Source organism: Phoca vitulina, unplaced genomic scaffold, assembly GCF_004348235.1.
Source record: "Phoca vitulina isolate PV1807 unplaced genomic scaffold, GSC_HSeal_1.0 scaffold70, whole genome shotgun sequence".
NCBI classification, from domain to species: domain Eukaryota; kingdom Metazoa; phylum Chordata; class Mammalia; order Carnivora; family Phocidae; genus Phoca; species Phoca vitulina.
In genome coordinates this window covers 4,550,529-4,572,092 of record NW_022589773.1, presented here as the reverse complement: position 1 = coordinate 4,572,092, position 21,564 = coordinate 4,550,529, and the positions used below count along the sequence as shown (strand labels likewise).

Genomic DNA, 21,564 nt, shown 5'->3' with positions numbered 1-21,564 from the left:
TATTTATATAGCCCTATTTAGTTATCAAGTACTTTGCCTACATTTTCTGATTTTATATTCAAAATAGACAAGTTGAGTAGTGACACATGCTCTTAGGTTGTGATTTAGGGGCTGAGGTGGATGGTGCTCCAAAGCTATGACTGTCCAGTGCTCTGACCCTGTAAAGTTTACCACACTCCTTTGGGTCTCATCCCTCTGTATGTAATATAAGTGCCAGATTCAACACATATAAAGTGGTCCTCCAAATAAAGAAGAAAAAGATCAATTCCTAAGAAGCAAAAGGACAAATGTATAAATAGAAAATTGGTGACAGAGAAAACATAATTAAAATATATTAAAAGATACTATTCCTTAGTGAAATGCAGGGAAGCGGTCAGAATTGTACTCACATTGTAATTCAGATGCCCAGAGGAAATGTTTCTTTATTCTAAATGTGATCTGGTCTCCCTCTCTGACTCACTGTGCACCAGGGAAAAAAAATCCACGTTCTGATTTCAGAAAATCCACATTCTGAAAAATGTACCCCAATCTAGTAACTGTAGTCTGCACTGATGTGATGATTTAAACAGTCTGCTACATTTTTGCTCAATAGCCCTAGGTAGAAAGTCTAGTGTCCCAGGGTTCTACCTACTCTCTTTGTTTCTCTGAAACATGACTTTGGGTGTAAAAAGAACATTAGTGGGTCCTCGTGGTGTGAGATTAGTGGGGAAGAAGCCCCAAACTTGTATGTTACATCTGTGTAATGTCTTCTGCTCCAGTGTCCCTGTCCACCTGCTTTGTTGGGCACCCTGATGCTGATGTCTGTAGATCATGAACTTGTCCGCTAACTCTACTGACTTGGTCATAGCTAGCTGGACTCAAGGACTGGCTCTACCTTATCTTGGCTCTCAGCGGCCCTCTCTGTCTTCTGGCTACACCTTTACCCAGCCTCTTGCCTGCTTCCATAGCTTCTTCTGGGGGGCCACGAGGCCATGCCACAGTTGATCCCATGTCAAAACTGTTGGCTGCCAACTCAGCATCCATGTTACAAAGGAACCGTGAGAGGCTTAGGATGACAACCCAAAAGACAATGCCCTCCAGGCTCTCAGGTGAAAGCCTAGACTCAGTGAGGGGAATTTTGCTGGATTGACCCAAAAGTGGTGTGGCTGGAAGAAAGTATTTTGAGTTTATGAAGCAGAAAATGCTGAAACCTGTAGAAAGAGGGGGCATTTAGCCAGCCAGTCTACATGAAAGAATGGGCTTCTTAGAGTTGCATTCACTTCTCTGCAGCACCCAAGGGGGACCTGAACTGGGATGCCTTGGGGTTGGGTGGAGGAGGCATCCTGAGTGGTGGTATTGAGAGCAGTTGCAAAGGACTCTGGGATGCTTGCCTCAGAGACTTCAGGATGTTGCTTGTCTTCAAGAGAGATACAGACGGACAATGAGCCTATCAGAATAGATCAGCGTGAAACAAAAATACAGAGCCCTCCTTGAATGCTCTGGAAGGTCTAAGACTTCTAAAATTAGTCCTGGTGGTGTGAGGGTATAAGAGAAAACCCCCAAAATCTACTAGAATGGAATTTCCCACCAGCCCAGCAAGATGGGGTGTAGAGCCGATTACATTTGTTTAGGGATAGAAATAAATGTGCTATTTCTCTCACTCTAGTGTGTGAACTAGAATTGTTACTCACATGTAAGAATGTAAATATATATATAAAGAGAGGTCAGGAAAAGAGAAGGACTGAATGGTTTTCCAGAGTAACCTTTGCTGGGTGGTAGGGGTAAGCTGCAAGAGGGGAATGGCAACAGGGACCTTTCTGGTTTTATTCCGTATTTATTTTTATTGTTTAGATCATTGACCTCAAGACTCCATTCTTGTCACTTGTGTAATAAGCACGTACAATCAAAAGAAAAAAATTGCATCAGATGATCGCTGTGAGTTTCTGGCAGGCCTGTCATCCTTATCACTCTGTGATGAAGTCCTCCAAAGCAGCTGCAAATGAGGGAGGCCCAGCTCCGCATGCCAACTTCTCACCTCACCAGCCATAACCCTACACCACAGGACCTTGCTGCTTTTCCACCTTCACCTGTTGGGCTCCCTACTTGCCCCTTAAAGTCCCCTGAGGAGAGCTATCAAAACACATGAGACACATAGACCCCATTCCCAAAGACTTGGAGTCAGTTGTTCTCAGGAGGGCCCCAGGCCTCAGAGCTTTCCAAATCTTCCAGGTGATTCTAATAGCAGCCAAACTCAGAACCATGACAGACACTTCCTGGGGGTCAGCCTGAACCCAGCAACTGTTTCCCACCTCACTTTGTCCTGCTAGACCTTCTGCCTCCATCCCAGTCCCTGCTATCTCCTTCTGTCAAAATCCTCTCTCTCTTGCAAGACTTCCCAAATCCCACCTTCTTCAAGAAGGCTTTGTCCCCTGGCTGTGACCCTTCCTTCCTAAGCACCCCCACTGGACTTTATTCATCCTTCTTGTGTGATCTTTATTTTGGCACATTTTGCACTGTAACTAGCTGGGTGTTTGCTTATGTACAAGACTGGAAGCTCCTTGAGGCTGGTGGCCAGGGTTTATTCCTCTCTGCCGGGTCTCTTGGGGGATACACATACATACACAAAGAGTGGGGAACCAAATTGCCCGAATCTTCACAATTATTTTAGTCAAACTCCACCCACACAGACTAAAATACAAAAATGTTTGTGGGAAATGGAAGGATAAATGAATCATATTCATTTTCAGGAAAACACAGCTCAATGCTTATTCCTTGAAAATATATTCTGCAGAGTTTAAATGTCTGTGCGCTTACTGTGCGTGCTGGAAGTCCAATGGAGAAACTGCCCGTTGATGGGATGGGATCTAGGTGAATGGAGGGTCTTGGATTTAGAAATTCTGACTTCTTTGAAATGAACTCATAAATTTAATCTTCTTAATGTCCTCTGGGAGGAAAAATATATCCAAAATTTTAGTTTAGTTCTACAAGTACAGAGAAAGCAAGTCCCAAAGAATCTATGAATGCCAATTAAGTGGGGAAGGAGAGAAAAAATATATCTATCCTTTCCAAAATATGTACTCATCTCAAACTCTGATTCCTGGAAATAAGAGTGCTAATGGAAACATTGCCATAAAGTGGTGGTGTCCCATGGTCCTTGTCAGGAGCAAACCTGAATTGCGCAAGCCTCTGGATTTAGCTACCAGCTTACAGGAAACACAGGGACAGATAAATAGTTTAAAGGACAGGACAGGGGTGCAAGCAGCAAAATCCAGACTGGGAAAGTCTGTAGGGTAAATGATCTGGATGTGTCAACAGATAAATTTCCAAGGGGGATAGAAGAGATAGAGAGGTAAGGTAAAAGAGAACTTAGGGGCATTTTCAACCTGCTGCAACACATTGCCTTTATTATGGTCCTGATTCAAACAATAAACTATAAAACAAAAAACATTTATGAGGCAATTAGGGAAATGTGAACACAGAAGTTGTATTTGATAATAGTAAAAACTTACATATTTTGTGATAATGGTATAGATATAATTATTATGTATTGCTATATATTATATATAATACCATTATTATATATATTATACATATGTACACATATTATATATATTATACATATGTACACATAATATATATATTATACATATGTACACATAATATATAACAATATATTAATATATAATAAAAGAATTAATTATATCATTATATGTTAATCTATGAGAATATATATCTTATTATGTCATAATACATTATTAATATAATATATAATTCTATATGGCCATAAAATGAAGGTATTTCATGTGTTGTCTGCTCTACCAGCTCTTGACAAAACTGTTGCGGTCTTCGAGAAGAGTAATATATTCCTGGTGCTCCAGGGCTGTGCTGGGCTCCACCTACTCATCCGCAGAAGTGTTATTCACCACCCCGCGGTCCACCAGCAAATCCATTAGGTGGTCATAGAAGGCCCAGGCCAGGGACTCGGTGTTGAGTATGTAATTCATGTCCTTCCATTCAGACTCGCCAGTAGACTGAAAACTCACTTCCCTGATGGATAAATGTCATTTTTGTCCTCCTCTTCTTGTCCAACCTCATCTTCTGGATAGTGACAGTCCAGCACAAGGACCTTCTTGTCACCATTCTTTATAACTTCAGCCACAAAATTGGGAGTGGACGTCAATCAGGCTCCTGTTCTTCAACCTTCTGTCCTTGGGAGGGCTTCTCCTCCCCATGAAGGATGGGATTGTGGGATGCTCTTGTAAATGCTCTTGTAAATGTTTAAAATGACAATGATCTTTTCTCCAGCAATTTTCCACACTAATTTGGCTTCTTCCCCATTCACTTCCAGCTCCCAACTTCCAGACATCTTTGGGAAAGGACTTATCCTTCTGTATCATCTTTTTCTCCTTAAGTCCATCATTTAAGAATTCAACAAATTTGTCACCTTAGGTGTGCAGCTCCCCACAGCCGTAGGCACAGGACCTGGCACAGCACACGGGAGTCCCAGTCCCTTGGAAGGCAGCTCCGCAGTGGTGGACTCCTTCGGGCACCAAGGGGGTTTAGTCTTGAAATCTTAGAGCAACAATGTAGAGTTGAAAGTATATAATGTCTGGGATTTGCTTCAAAATAACCCTGGTGTCAGGGAGTAAGTGAGGGTATAGACAAAATGAGATTGTCCCTGACTTAATTTTTGAAAGAGTACCTGGAGTTTATTATATGATTCTCTACTTATGTCACATTTTTGCAAGAGCATCTAAAGTACTAACAAAAAGATATTAAAACATATTACACTAATTTAAGTAAAAGCAAATTACTAACAAAATCGCACAATCATCACATTTTTAAAAAACATCTGGGACCAGTTTAATGGATAAAAACTGTCCGGGTTGCCCAACCTCTTGATTCCTTGCAGAATCAAGGTAAAGCATTTTCCAGCTAATAATTGGAGGGGGGTAGGCGCTTGAGGGAGAAATGTTGCTGATTCAAGAAAGTATTTGGTTCTTGCCTTAAAAGCTGATTAAAACAGAAATTAGAGTTTCAAAAAATTAAGGCAGTCTGGAGGGGAGGTGGGTGAGGGGGAAGGGATAAGTGGGGGATGGGCATTAAGGAGGGCATTTGATGTAATGACCATTGGGTGTTATATGCAACTGATGAATCACTAAATTCTACCTCTGAAACTAATAAAAAAAATTAAGGCCGTTTGACTTAGGATAAAAAAAAACCAAACACTGCCTGGTAGTGATAAGCAAACATCTGGAGGTTACAAAGTGAAAAACTGAGCAGAGAACAATTGGTTTTTACAAACTTTCAAGCCAACTGGGGAATAAAAAGTGGTAGAGAAGAGAAATACAAAATTGGGGGAAATGCCAAATCAGAGGGTAGAGGCTGGATTGCACGGAGATGGGGACCATTCATGGACTGGTGAGATGTTGGTTGCTATTCTGTCATGGCATTTGCAAGGACACCCACAAGCCCCATTTTTTCCAATCTAGTCATGTGTGTAAGATGAGAAGGAATCCATAATCTGCCTTTGAACATGAACTTCTGGAGAGTGACCAACAATGAAGAGAAAAAAAAGATCAATGTCAAGCTGAAATGGAGCAAGCAGAAGGGAAAGAAGTCAGCATGGCTTGGTGTAAGAAAATGTATAAACCGCCCCCCCCCACCACCCCCCCTCTGAATTCTTCCTATTCCTGCGTGTTCTCAGGGCAGGGCATCAGCTATACTGGTTACCTGAACTGATCATCCCAGGAAAGGGTTGTTGTAGGAAAATGAACTGAGAAAAGAGAACAGACTCCAAGTGACTCAGGACAAAGAAAGAACTTGTGGGGTCACTGCATTCACATCACCTGACACACATACCCTATAAGAAAGGATTACCTGGGCTTCCAGGAGTGCAAAGCCAGCCAAAGAGGGTAAGTGAAGGGAGAGAGGCAGAGCCCAGCAAAAATCAGGGACATGCAGGTGAAGGTGGTGTCAGAGACCACCGAAACTTCCTTCAAACATCCACCTCCCAAAGCATATCTGGGGTCCCTTAAAATCATGGGCAGCTGCACTGTGTGTCTTCTATGTTAAGTGTTCTCGTGGGATTGTCCCTTCTATTCTCATGGAACCTCAGAGAAGCCTCAGGAATGTCTAGACAGGGCAAGATGGAGGCCAGAGGGTGGGGAGTACATAGGAGACTTGGCTGAAATTTTGCATGCGAAGCTGTCAGACATCTGGATACAACTGATAAAGTGCTTGATGTGTGGAATAGCTGTGTTAGAGACTGCAGATGGTTCTTAGAAATCTAAAAAAATTTTTTTAAAAATTAACTCCAGAAAAAGCAAAATTTTGTACAAGAAGAGAATGTATATTCAATACATTACATGGCTCAGTGTGAATAATATTCATGTTACCATAATAATGTAAGCAATGGAAGTTCATTTATTTAAAAAAATGAACAACTCTATTGGGTGAAAGGGTGGGACATTTATGTGGGGAGGTAGGTAGGCTAAATTCTCAGTTTTCATAATATGAAAACAAAGAATACTTAAAGGTGGTTGGAATCAAGAAATTAGCAGTATATCGGCTGGTTATTTTGAAATATGGATCTAAATACCACAAGAAACATTAAGAATATTTGGAAGTGGTTGCCCCTGGAAAGCTGAAATTGAGGACAGAAAGCCTGAGGCAAGGAATGCTAGATTCCTTTCTTTTGGGAGGGGGAAGGCAGTTATATTTGAGCTTTTAAGCCATAAACATATTACTTAAATTTAAAAAAATTAAAAAATGTATAAGATATTTGTGTGTCACTAATGACTGGACTAGTCATTAGTAAATTCTTCTGATTTTTAGAACCTATAATTCTCTACCAAAATATGTAAAAGCCTTCAACATAGTGCCTGGGGCAGAGGAGGTGCTTAGCCACTGTTACTTACCAGAAGCTTCCAGAGTCACAAATACTGTGCCTCTGTTGGGAGTGGCTTTGTCGGTTGAGCATGGGCTTCCACTTTTGACATGAAAATCTGCTTTAGCTCTCTGCTTTGCCTTTGTGCTTGTGTATAGGCATGGGTCTATGTGTTACACTGTTGTCAATCAAAAAAAGACTTTTTTTTTTATTATGTTATGTTAATCACCATACATTACATCATTAGTTTTAGATATAGTGTTCCATGATTCATTGTTTGTGCATAACAACCAGTGCTCCATGCAAAACGTGCCCTCTTTAATACCCATCACCAGGCTAACCCATCCTCCCACCCCCCTCCCCCCTAGAACCCTCAGTTTGTTTTTCAGAGTCCATATCAAAAAAAGACTTTAAAAAATAATTTTGTCGGGACACCCGTCGCCGCCGCCGCCACCACTTCCACCTCTGCCGCCACCCACGATGCGTGTCGCCACCATGAACCAAGATCTTCGCAGGGAGCGGGAAGCCGTTAGCTTCAACCCGGAGCTGCTCACTCACGTCCTGGACTGCAGCCCCGCACCGCGGACAGATTGGGAACCTGATCCTGAATGACCCAGACTTCCAGCACGAGGACTTGAATTTCCTCACTCGCAGCCAGCGTTACGAGATGGCTGTTAGGAAGAGTGCCAACATGGTGAAGAAGATGAGGGAATTTGGTATCGCAGACCCAGAGGAAATCATGTGGTTTAAAAAGAACTCATCTCTGAGGCTTGGAAACCACAGCCACTTAACGATCCTGAAACTCAGGAGTTCATTCTCAACAGCGCTAATGTGACCTCCATCAAGTGGTGGCCTGGTGGACTTGGGAAGACTTCAAATCATGCAATAGTTCTTGCCCAACTCATCACTAAGGGGAAATGCTATGGATTACATGCCTTCATAGTACCTATTCGTGAAATTGGGACCCATAAGCCTTTGCCAGGTATTACCGTGGGAGATATCGGCCCCAAATTTGGCTATGATGAGATGGATAATGGCTACCCGAAGATGGACAATTATCGTATTCCCAGAGAAAACATGCTGATGAAGTATGCCCAGGTGAAGCCTGATGGCACGTACGCGAAACCTGTGAGTAACAAGCTGACCTACGGGACCATGGTGTTTGTCAGGTCCTTCCTTGTAGGAGAAGCCGCTTGGTCTCTGTCCGAGGCTTGCACCATTGCCATCCGATACAGCACTGTGAGGCACCAGTCTGAAATCAAGCCAGGTGCACCAGAACCACAGATTTTGGATTTTCAGACCCAGCAGTATAAACTCTTCCCACTCCTGGCCACTGCCTATGCCTTCCAGTTTGTAGGTGCATACATGAAGGAGACCTACCATTGAATTAATGAGGACATTGGCCAAGGGGATCTGAGTGAACTGCCTGAGCTCCACGCCCTCACTTTCACCTCCTGGACAACTAATGCTGCTATCGAAGCCTGTCGGGTGGCGCTTGGTGGACATGGCTACTCTCGCGGCAGTGGCCTTCCAAATATCTATGTCACTTTTACCCCCACCTGCACCTTTGAGGGAGAGACCACTGTCATGATGCTGCAGACGGCTAGGTTCCTGATGAAAAGTTACGACCAAGTGCACTCAGGGAAGTTGGTGTGCGGCATGGGGTCCTACTTGACTGACCTGCCCACTCAGCGCATCCAGCTGCAGCAGGTGGCCCTGTGGCCAACTGTGGTGGACGTTGACAGCCCTGACAGCCTAACGCAAGCATACAGACTTCGTGCAGCCAGATTGGTAGAACTTGCTGCAAAAAACCTTCAAAATGAAGTGATTCACAGAAAAAGCAAAGAGGTAGCATGGAACCTAACTTCCGTTGACCTTGTTTGAGCAAGCAAGGCACATTGTCACTATGTGGCAGTTAAGCTCTTTTCAGAAAAACCTCAAAATTCAAGATAAATCTGTCCATACTGTCTTAAGGAATTTATGTCTCTTGTATTGTCTGTATGGAATCAGTCCGAAGGCAGGGGATTTTCTTCAGGGAAGCATCATGACAGAATCTCAGATTACCCAAGTAAATCAGCGCATGAAGGAGTTGCTGATTGCAATTTGCCCAGATGCTGTTGCTTTGGTGGATGCGTTTGATTTTCAGGATGTGACACTCGGCTCTGTGCTTGGCCGTTATGATGGGAACGTGTTATGAGAATTTGTTTGAGTGGGCCAAGAAATCCCCACTGAACAAATCAGAGGTCCATGAGTCTTACTTCAAGTACCTGAAACCACTGCAGTCCAAGCTCTGAAGGGTCGTGGGGACAAGGGTCATTCGCTCCAGAAAGAGCTGGACTCGACACCCTTTACGCTTGTCACACAAAGCTGCTTGGGATCTTGACCAAACTCAGAGAGCTATAGAGCAAGTGATAAATTGAGCCCTTTCCTCTTTTTGTAAATGAAGAAAAAAATGAACAGATTTCAGAGATTAAATGAAAAAAATGGAAAAAAATAATTTTGTTATTGAAGCATAACATACACATGGTAAAGTACACAAATCTTAAGTGCGCAGCTTGGTAAATTTTTTGAGAAGTGAACACACCTACATAATCAGTACTCTCATCAAGAAGAAGAACATTACTAGCAGCCCTACCAAATAACTATCCCCTCCACCCTCTCCAAAGGTAACTAGTACTCTCAGTTCCAAACCAAATATAGTATGTATTCTTTTGTGTCTAAACGTTCCTTTCCCTCAAGTTTCTTTATGTAATTCATCAATTGCTATTTACCACAATGTATCTATGTTCATAGGTGAATAACACTGCTGTGAATAATCTGAATTTCTGTTGGGTAATTACCTATGGGAGGAACCGGATGCCACAGGTGTTCTTAATCGTCAGCATTAACAGATACTATCAAGTACTCCTCCAAAGTGATTTTTCCCGATGTACAATCCCAAAGGCTATATATGACTGTGGCCACGAACCTCAGTTTTGCCAACAAACTTGTTATTGTCAGCTTAAAAAATACTAGGCTCCTCGGTGAGTGGTATCTTATTATGGTTTTAATTTCCCTTTCCCAGTGGACTAATAAGTAGAGAAATTTTCATAGATTTTATGATTTTCTTTTTATATTTTTAGCTTGGCATTCATTGTGCATCTTGAATCCACAATTTGATATCTTTACTCAGGTTTAAAAAAATTCTCAATCTCCTACCTAGAGCAATCTACACATTCAATGCAATCCCCATCAAAATACCATCCACTTTCTTCAAAGAAATGGAACAAATAATCCTAAAATTTATATGGAACCAGAAAAGACCCCGCATAGCCAGAGGAATGTTGAAAAAGAAAAGCAAAGCTGGCGGCATCACAATTCCGGACTTCCAGCTCTACTACAAAGCTGTCATCATCAAGACAGTATGGTACTGGCACAAAAACAGACACATAGATCAATGGAACAGAATAGAGAGCCCAGAAATGGACCCTCAACTCTATGGTCAACTAATCTTTGACAAAGCAGGAAAGAATGTCCAATGGAAAAAAGACAGTCTCTTCAACAAATGGTGTTGGGAAAATTGGACAGCCACATGCAGAAGAATGAAACTGGACCATTTCCTTACACCACACACAAAAATAGACTCCAAATGGTTGAAAGACCTCAATGTGAGACAGGAGTCCATCAAAATCCTAAAGGAGAACACAGGCAGCAACCTCTTCGACCTCAGCCGCAGCAACTTCTTCCTAGAAACATCGCCAAAAGCAAGGGAAGCAAGGGCAAAAACGAACTATTGGGACTTCATCAAGATAAAAAGCTTTTGCACAGCAAAGGAAACAGTCAACAACCAAAAGACAACTGACAGAATGGGAGAAGATATTTGCAAATGACATATCAGATAAAGGGCTAGTATCCAAAATCTATAAAGAACTCATCAAACTCAACACCCAAAGAACAAAGAATCCAATCAAGAAATGGGCAGAAGACATGAACAGACATTTTTCCAAAGAAGACATCCAAATGGCCAACAGACACATGAAAAAGTGTTCAATATCGCTCGGCATCAGGGAAATCCAAATCAAAACCTCAATGAGATACCACCTCACACCAGTCAGAATGGCTAAAATTAACAAGTCAGGAAATGACAGATGTTGGCGGGGATGCGGAGAAAGGGGAACCCTCCTACACTGTTGGTGGGAATGCAAGCTGGTGCAGCCACTCTGAAAAACAGTATGGAGGTTCCTCAAAAAGTTGAAAATAGAGCTACCATATGATCCAGCAATTGCACTCCTGGGTATTTACCCCAAAGATACAAAAGTAGGGACCCGAAAGGGTACATGCACCCCGATGTTTATAGCAGCAATGTCCACAATAGCCAAACTGTGGAAAGAACCAAGATGTCCATCAACAGATGAATGGATAAAGAAGATGTGGTATATATATACAATGGAATATTATGCAGCCATCAAAAGGAATGAGATCTTGCCATTTGCAATGACGTGGATGCAACTGGAGGGTGTTATGCTGAGCGAAATAAGTCAAACAGAGAAAGACATGTATCATATGACCTCACTGATATGAGGAATTCTTAATCTCAGGAAACAAACTGAGGGTTGCTGGAGTGGGGGGTGGGGTAGGAGGGATGGGGTGACTGGGTGATGGACACTGGGGAGGGTATGTGCTCTGGTAAGCGCTGTGAATTGTGCAAGACTGTTGAATCTCAGATCTGTACCTCTGAAACAAATAATGCAATATATGTTAAGAAAGAAAAAAAGAAGAAGAAGAATGTAGCAGGAGGGGAAGAATGAAGGGGGGGAAATCGGAGAGGGAGAAGAACCATGAGAGACGATGGACTCTGAAAAACAAACTGAGGGTTCTAGAGGGGAGGGGGGGTGGGAGGATGGGTTAGCCTGGTGATGGGTATTGAGGAGGGCACGTTCTGCATGGAGCACTGGGTGTTATGCACAAACAATGAATCATGGAACACTATATCTAAAACTAATGATGTAATGTATGGGGATTAACATAACAATAAAAAAATAAAAAAAAAATTCTCAGTCACCATCATTTCAAATAATACTTTTATTCAATCCTCCTTTTCCTCCTGGGACTTCAACAAAGCATAGATTAAAATTTTCTACCATGCCTCTTGTCTTGCCCTTTTCTCTAGATTTTCTATTTTCTGGTCTCTTTGTGCTTCATTATATATATGTATCTGATCTAACTTATAATCAAGTGTCTAATATGACAATAAACCCATTTGATAAGCTTTTAATATCAATAAATTACTATATTTTTCAGCTCTAGAATTGTCATGTTTAAAATATTTTCCAGTTTACAAAAAAAATCATCTCATTTAATTCCTCAAACATACCCAGAATCATGATTTTCAAGTCTGTAGCTGATATCTCTAGTTTCTGGTTACTTTTTTCTCTTTCTTTTCAGTCAACTGATTTCAAATAAACTCTTGTATTCTTATATGCCTGGTTATTTTTTTAAATATATATATTTTTTTACTTTGGAATACATTTAGATGTACAGAAAAGTTGCCAAATTTAGAGTTCCCATATATCCCTCATCCAGTTTTAGTTTCTCTTCATGTTTTCATCTTACATCATCATGGTACAAATTTCAAAACGAGGACACCAACATTACTATTAACTGAATTCTAAGCTTTTCCTGGCTATTCTTGATTGGTGTCAGGCATTTTTAATGATTGTAATAATTGTAAAGACAATTTGAAGCATTGATGCTATTATCTTTCTACAGTGAGAATTTACTTTTTCTTCTTTTGACAGGTCGCTGAGTGAGGGGAAGATCATCTTATTCCACACAGGAATTGAAATAATCTGAACATGGATTTGAATCATCCTGAGGGCCAATCCATGTCTGGTTTACCTTTATCCTTTGTACTGTATCCATTTGGAGTCCGAACCAAAGCCCTGGGAGGTTTATCACGGCTACTCCTTCTTGGTCCGTGAACTCCATTTTTTCCCCCCATATATGTGAGACTACCAAAAGCTCTGTCCAGCTTCTTAGTCTTGCAGCCCCTACTTTCACTTTCAGAATTAGTAATGAGCTTGAGGGGAAAAGTGTTCCCATATATGCACATCTTACGTCCGTTGGTGTCTTTCAGATCTTGAACCTGCAAATTTTCCTGTCCTGTCTACTCTCTGATGACTTCAAGTAGAATATATATATATACACATATATATTTTTATTTATATATTCATCTATATCTATATATACTTTTTTTTTCCCTGAATCCAACTTGTCTAGTTGTTCTTAGAGGCTGAGTTGGCCCCAAAATAGACTAGCCATTTACTAGAAGTTAAACTTTCAAAAAAGTTTTTTTAATTTTAAAATTTGTGGTAAAATACACATGCCACAACATTTACCACTTAAAAATATTTTTCCTTTTTTTAAATTTAAATTCAATTAATTAACATATAATGTATTATTGGTTTCAGAGGTAGAGATCAATGATTCATCAGTCTTATATAATACCCAGTGCTCATTACATCATGTGTCTTCCTTAATGTCTATCACCCAGTTACCCCATCCGCCCCATCTTAACCATTTTTAAGTGTATAGTTCAGTGGCATGAAGTACATTCACACTGTTGTGCAGCCATCACACCATCCATCCACAGAATCCTTTTTATTTTTTATTTTTTAAAAAGATTTTATTTATTTATTTGAGAGAGAGTGCACAAGCGGGGGGAGGGGCAGAGAGAGAGGGAGAAGCAGGCTCCCCACTGAGCAGGGAGCCCAAGGCAATATGGGGCTAGATCTCAGGACCCCAGGATCATGATCTGAGCCAAAGGTAGATGCTTAACTGACTGAACCACCCAGGTGTCCCCAGAACTCTGTTTATCTTGCAAAACCGAAACTCTGTACCGATGAACCAACAACTCCTCATTCCCCTCTTCCCCCAGCCCCTAGCAACCCCCGTTCTATTTTCTGTCTCTATGAAAATGACTACTCTAAGGATTTCCTATAAGTGAAATCCTACAGTATTTATCTTTTTGTGGCTGACTTATTTCACTTAGCATAATGTCCTCGAGTTTCCTCCATGTTGTCAGCATTTCCCTCCTTTTTTAAGGCCGAATAATATTCTACTGTATGTATATATCCCATTTTGTTTATCCATTTATCTGTTGATGATCACTTGGGTTGCTTCTATGTTTTGATTCCTGTGAATAATGGTATTATGAACGTGAGTGTATAAATATCTGCTTTCAACTCTTTTGGGTACATATGCAGAACTGGAATTGCTACTTTTTGGAGGAAACACTGTTTTCTAATGGCTGCACCATTTTACATTCCCACCAACAGTGCACAAGTGTACCAATGTCTCGACATCTTCTCCAACACTTGTTATTTCCTTTTCTTCTTTCATTTTTCTTTTGTATTAGCCATCCTAACAGATGCAATATGGTATCTCATTGTGGTTTTGACCAACACAATTTTGATGTTTATTGCTTAAATTTGCAGTTTGGATTTTATTTTATATCTGTAGATTATCTTTGGAAGGAACTGGTAAGTCTCCCTAAATAGTGTGTAGCAGGGACTCAGCTTGAGCTGAGCTGAATATTTTATTTGTCAGAGCTTCCAGGTGAACTGATGTGATAAGCCAGTTGGAAGTCTGTCTTGATGATGGTGAAGCCTCAGTAAAGGCTAAGGGCTATTCTGGTCCAATGTTGTCTGTCACTTATTTCTGTCCCAGGCCCATTCCCTTGGACTCCTGTATCCCTTGGATCCTAAGAAAAAGCTCATATTAGTACAAATTAAAAAAGTGATTTTGATTAAAATCTGTTTATGACATTGCTTTGTGTCTCCCTAAGACACAGTGAGACAGGAAGTCGTCTGGCTCTGAGTACATCTTCCAAAGTGGGAGCAATTGGGTTATAAGACACAGTGAAGGTGGTCAGAGGTGGAGTGGAGTTTGTCCACGTGCTTGCTCTACTCACAAGGAAGCTGACTGTGTTCTGAGGGGCAGTGGATTTTTGCTGCAAGGGACAGCAGCGCCTGGGGGATGTCAAGAAACATCTGACCAGACTTGTTAGTAAGCTCATCCGAGCCACCCTTGATTATGTCAGAAATATTTAGGGGAACTTTTTATAGAGAATAAATTTAGAGTACGAAGGAGAGAACTGGTTGGGTGAAATATGGACTATTTTTGTTAATGTGACTTCATTTGTACCCAGAGCTGGTGAAATCTCAGGAAACTTAAGATGCATGCAGGTAGAAGGTTTTGGGATCTAGTTGTTAAAAAGAGGCTAGCTGGAGCCTGCTGGGTTTAGCAGCTATCTGAGGAAACCTATCCCCTAGTTCTTCACACACATTCCTGAGACATAAATCACCCACATTTCTGGAGGCCATTTCTTCCATAGCATTTCTCACTTTGTTGTACTAAAAAAACAACAACAAACCCCCCTCATGTTCATATATTTTCAGGAAGTGATATCATATGTACATAATGGTAGGATTAGCCTCAGGATTTTGCTCTATTGAAAGACAACAAAAGAAAGCTTTGTCAGTAATTACTCACAAACTTATTGTTGGTGTCATGTAACTGTATATGCAGTGATTGCACCAGAAAAACAAGAACTGTATGCAGCTGTGCCTAAGTCCCCGCACAACCCACGTATTATCAGTAATAATGGTAATCAAACTAGCTTATTCTTAGGCCCTTAAAAGATCTTGGTTTAGTTGTAATGCCTATGTTAACTGTCTAAATACAATTTGAAGTAGGCCCACTTTTAATACCCAGTGTGAATAGAGGGGAAAGTGGGGTGTGTGTGTATGTGTGTGTATGTGTGTGTGTATGTGTGTGTATGTGTGTGTATGTGTGTGTGTGTGTGTGTGTGTGTCCGACCTACAAGAAATCTTTTTCTGTATTGGTAAAAACATGTGAACACATACTTACATGCAAACACTTTTAATAGAAACCTAGAATATGGATGAATATGACATAGTTTTTGCCCTCAATGAACATAAAATTTAATTAGACAGTGTTTATTTCACCTGGAGAACAGAACTTCTTAGGAATGGGATAAAGTTTGGATTATAACTTGAAGTACCAGATGAGCTAGGGCTCAGGTTTGATCAGGCCTGAAGGGTTAGCAAGAGTCCCAGCACCAAAGGTTAAAGCAACAAGGTGGAAAAACAAAAGCTAGTTAGGTTGAGATATCCCTAGAAAGCCTGAGGGAGAATTTGTGACATAAAGTTCCAGTTGCTTTGGCAAAGAAAATGGCCAGAATCTTTCTCAGAGCAAAGGAGAAAACTGACCTCTAAAAGTAAGGCCACCACATTGAAATTTTTGCACTGAGTCTCCTATGTGCAAAAACTGTAACTTTATTTTCTATTACTGAACTCATCTTTCTCTGGAGTCCTCCAGCTGATGTAAACTTGCCAAATTGAAGGTAACCCAATCTCTTTTGGTTTAAATTCAAGTTCAGTTCAAGGTTAAGTCTCTATCAGGATGGCTCCTCTCTTCCCTCCCCTCTTTAATCTCCCAAACTGGAGGTTATGTGTGTGGGGGTGGGGAGCAGGGTGTTCCCACTACCTCCTGCAGTAAGAGCTGGGAGGACAGAAGTCTGAATACTGTGTGCTTGGTCTTCATAGGTTCTTAATACACTAGGGCCAGATAATAAGGAAATGGTGCCTTCTGGTTCTACTGGGTACTGGCACTGGCAGCTGAAGCATGTGTGGGTAGGATGAGTTATGGTCCCTTCTTTCCTCATGGATAAGATGCCATGTTGATTGTTCTTGGGAATTTGTCAATATCCCCAAGTTGGGCCTAACTTTCTTTCTTGTTCTGTAGATTTGGCAAGGTCTTGCCAAGTCTACCCTGGAGTCCTAGGTGTGGGCACACCATGTTAGAACCCCAGTGGTTTCTTTGCCCCACTGTGGTAGTTCTCCCTGGCAAGCTAGCTAGCCTTTTCCTTCAGTTATCTTTTGTGCACCAGCTACAGCACTTGTAGAAACTGCTGGAGCCCTCATGTAGTGCAGGGAGACTAGGAAATGACATTTTAGGCTCATCTGTTTAAAAATCCCATATTGCCCTTGCTATTCCACTGTGCTTGCACATAAGAAAGTGGAAAGCCAGTCTGGATGTTCTCAGATTCCCCTTCATCTATCCAAGATTTCCATCAGAGTTTTTGTTGTTTTACACTCTCCCTTTGCCTGAGCCTAGGACTGTCTGGGACTCTGGCCGACTTCTCAGTCAAGTTTTATGTTTTCCATTTCTCTATCTCCTCCACCCTGTCCTGTCCATCTTCTCTAGTGAAGAGGCCCTTTCTTTTCTCTTGGGTCAGAACTTCCCTTCTTCATCCTCCTCTTTTTTCAACCCTATGTCCACATAAAGACACTGTTTTCTGAGTAGACCAGGACCACTATATAATGGAGATATTTATTAAAGGAAAGACATAAAAATATATAAGGAGGAATTCAGAGGAAAAAATTATTCTCAAAAAAGCCTGGCTTTTAACAATATTGTCTTCCTATGAATCCAGAATAATGAACTTTGTGAATGCAAGAAGTATTATGATCTCTTTATTGAAGGAATATCTATCCCTCCTTCCCTGGGATAATAGTCTCATGAATTATCTCAATGGGACATAATTCACAAGGCATTTTATTTGCTGGAGGATGAAAAGTACTTTGCATCTATTTTCAATGTACCCACATACCCCCAGCTACTGAGTAGATAAATGCTTCTGAAGTTCCATCATGCCCATCTTTTCTTTTTTTAATTGTTATGTTAATCACCATACATTACATCATTAGTTTTTTGATGTAGTGTTCCATGATTCATTGTTTGCATATAACACCCAGTGCTCCATGCAGAACGTGCCCTCTTTAATACCCATCAACAGGCTAACCCATCCTCCTACCAACCTCCCCTCTAGAACCCTCAGTTTGTTTTTCAGAGTCCATCGTCTCTCATGGTTCATCTCCCCCTCCGATTCCCCCCCTACATTCTTCCCCTCCTGCTATCTTCTTTTTTTTTTCTTTTTAACATATAATGTATTATTTGTTTCAGAGGTACAGATCTGTGATTCAACAGTCTTGCACACTTCACAGCGCTCACCATAGCACATACACTCCCCAATGTCTATCACCCAGCCACCCCATCCCTCCCACCCCCCACCACTCCAGCAACCCTCAGTTTGTTTCCTGAGATTAAGAATTCCTCATATCAGTGAGGTCATATGATACATGTCTTTCTCTGATTGACTTAATTCGCTCAGCATAACACCCTCCAGTTCCATCCACGTCGTTGCAAATGCATCATGCCCATCTTTTCAACCATGTTCTTCTTCAGTGTGTCTACTTTGAGTTGGGCAATAAAAAAAGGCAACTAGGGGCACCTGGGTGGTACAGTAGGTTAAGCTTCCAACACTAGGTTTCCACTCAAGTTGTGATCTCAGGGTAGTGAGACAGAGCCCAGTGATGGGCTCCACGCTCAGAACAGAGTCTGCTTAAGTTTCTCTTTCCCTCTCTCTCTGCCCCTCCCCCTGCAAATAAATAAATAAATCTTAAAAAAAAAAGACAGGTAATTATACCAGGAGTATGGACAGGTGTCCTTAATAAGTAATCACCTGGAGTGATATGTGGGTGCACAGATACTCACAGGCTCTCCATACATCCTACTCCATGTTATAACTTTGATATCAAATGGTACATGTCACTAGGTTACTTTTTCAAAGCATTCCCTTGAAGTTCAACTTTTATTTTCTTCTTCAAGCAATGATGCAGATAAGATAGAATATCAACTCATCAAGGCAAGGCTCTATTTCCCAAGGGCTCTTCTCATGTAATTATTTTTTTATCTGAAAAAGAATTTAAGTAGTATAAATTCTCCCTAGACATGAATAAATCATGTGTTTTATAGGTGAGTTTTAACTTCCTAATTACTCTTGCCTGAAATTCTTCCTACACACTGAGTTAGATTTTCCTTTTAAGTATAAGCCAACCAGGGACAATTGGAATTGCTGAAATTTGCCCATAAATAACAATAGTCCTGTGGAGTTTATGTTCTAATCCTGGCTATTTCCATATTGTCCATCATCACAGGCATAAAAGAATAGAATTTTGTGGAGGCAAAAGATAAAATTAATTAGGAATGGCAACCAGATTGTAATGCCTTGATGTGCCTTACATTAATTTAATTAAAATATATTTGATAAATACTTATGTGCCAGTCATTGGGCTGGAAGGAGATGCAAAGATGAGTTTATAATATTTTTAAATGATTAAGTATTAAAACCATCACTTACTAATACATAGATAGCTGGACCTATGTTAGGTCAGTTTATTACAAAATAAAATATAATTTATTCAGTAACCATTGATCAGATCTGGCTTCCTCGCCAAGGACTGTGCCCTCCGACACAGGAGCAAGTAAGATGTTATTATCCTAATTCATAATTCTAATCTCACCATTTTTATCCCTCTGCATAAGGATTTGCTGTGAGTCTTTTAAAAATATAAGATTCATAACTATTTTAACAAAAGTCAACAATGAATTATCTGGATTTGCCAGGCAGTGTTTAGTGAGAAGGGCTTTATGTGAAGTGGTGGTTCTTTGAAGATGTTCTCATTGCTGCTTGTTTCAGAAGACAATTCATAGCATTTTTAGTCTTGGTAGCTGCCACTTCTCTTCAGCTTGAAAACATTTCTTGCAAGGTGTTTTATTTTTTTTAATCATACAGTAGAAACAAGAAGATAAAAACTTGTGCTCTTGGTGAGTAAGGGCTGACGGCATAGATTCATAAAAATAACCACACACATTTATATAGGGCTTTCTATTTCATAAAGTACATCTGCATATATTATTTCCCTCATAATAAGAACTCTGGTGATATCAAAGACTCTTAAAATAGGAAATGGACCACTGGCTTGGAGCCCATCAAAGTCACAGATCCAGATAGGAAATGGATTTCCTTTTGGTCTAAGGAATAAAGTCTCTCTTTGATTTTTTTTTTTTTCCATGCCATGCTGGCCTTTTGAGTGTATATGCCTTGTTCTTATTTAGATCATTGGAATAAGTACTCTTCGAACACATCTAAAATAAAAGGGCAGTTATAGTAAAGGGGATTCAATCCAATATATCAAATCTGTGAAGCTCCAAGCCAGGGCGAATTTGCTTCCCATGGACTGTAAGGATACATTTTATTATGTCTCTATCCATACATAGTGAGATGTTTCTCCTGATCCATAGGAGGCCCTTACTTTATTACAGAGCCGCACTAGCTCATTATAGTGTAACACCACCAGGTCATGGATGGACTTGGAAGACTATAGGCAGCGGAGGAAGGAAAGGAGGAAAGGAAAGAAGGAACAAAAGCAGAAGACCAAAAAATCCTGCATTAAAGAAAGGGAGAGAAATCAAGTGTGTGAGTAGGGAGGGACTGGGACAGGGGTGGACGTCCAAAGGCCCTCAGCTTGATTAGAAAGGATCTAACTATTTCTTTAAAAGAAAATCTTATAACCATATAACTTGTACAATCTTTAAAATGATCTATCTAAATAGGAAAAAAATTAGCAGCAACTATGCTAAACATTAATAGTGATTAATAATTCCGGGTTGAAATATGAGTGATTATTATTATTGTTGTTTGCTTTTTTGCACTTTTCAGATCACACAAAACGAGACCAAGTCACAGTCAGATCAAATGAACCTTCACGAACTCCTTTTTGGCTTTATTACTGACAACTGGCAACATCATTCTCTCTCTGGAGAAATTGTTTTATTTAATGTCCAACTGCAATCACTCACAGCCATGACCATAGCATAAGTCAAACAAGTTTGTTGGACACGTACTACGTGCAACTTGTGCTGAGTCAAAGAGAAAATTTAGAGAGCATTTTATAAAGTGAGTTCAAATTTCTAATTCCTAAAATAAAGCTATTTTTTTTCTTCTGCAAGCAATGCTTGTATCCCTTTGGTTTATTTCTGGTCTTTGGAAAGTAGAACACAGTATTAGTAAATGTAGGAAAACACATTTATGCACCCTGGAAAATTAATGTTGATGCTGGTCATTGTCCAAATAAACAACTGAACTGAACTTTATTGAGATGAAAGAGTTATTACAGTTAACTCCCAGAATTACTTGGTTCTGTCTGGATTCTTGTTTTAATTGATTTAAATACTGTATGCTATCAAATTCCTGTTTCCCAAGTTCAAAGAGAAGTGGATGATCCAGAGAGATGAATGTTAATGATAAGAAAAGGACAAATTCAATACTCCCAGACTATCCAAATAAAAACACAATATATTTTGATCCTTGGCCTACTAGGGAAGGAATTTAATCTTTAGTAACATAAAGCTTTTGGCTCAAGATTCTTAGACCGCTGACAAAAGAAGATGGCTGTGAACAATTTATACTTGTAAAAATAATTTGTAACTCATTATTTATTCTTAAATAATGAACTCATACTTATTTAAGGCCCAGTCACATGGATGATATTGCCACAAGATTTACTTGCTTATTTAAATGGAGTTGAAACCTCTGGTGTTTGGCCTCTTTAGGCATTTTGCAAGCTGGGAGAACTAGTTTCTTTTAGTTTGATACCAGAATCAAGTAATAAATCTCAGAGCCTTTGGTCATTATTGTGCATTTTTATAAGAGAGAAGATTGTTTTTAACTTTTTAAAAACTCAATTGGTGGCAGTTCATTCTATTGCTCATTGACTATCAATATAATA

At 40.3% G+C, this 21,564-nt stretch overlaps 2 pseudogenes; one reads left to right on the top strand and one right to left on the bottom strand.

Annotated features, from left to right (window-relative positions):
• Positions 1–3,794: 3,794 nt before the first annotated feature.
• LOC116624753 lies at positions 3,795–5,725 on the bottom strand (annotated as a pseudogene).
• A 1,638-nt stretch (positions 5,726–7,363) lies between these two features.
• LOC116624774 lies at positions 7,364–9,201 on the top strand (annotated as a pseudogene).
• The last annotated feature ends 12,363 nt before the right edge of the window (positions 9,202–21,564 follow it).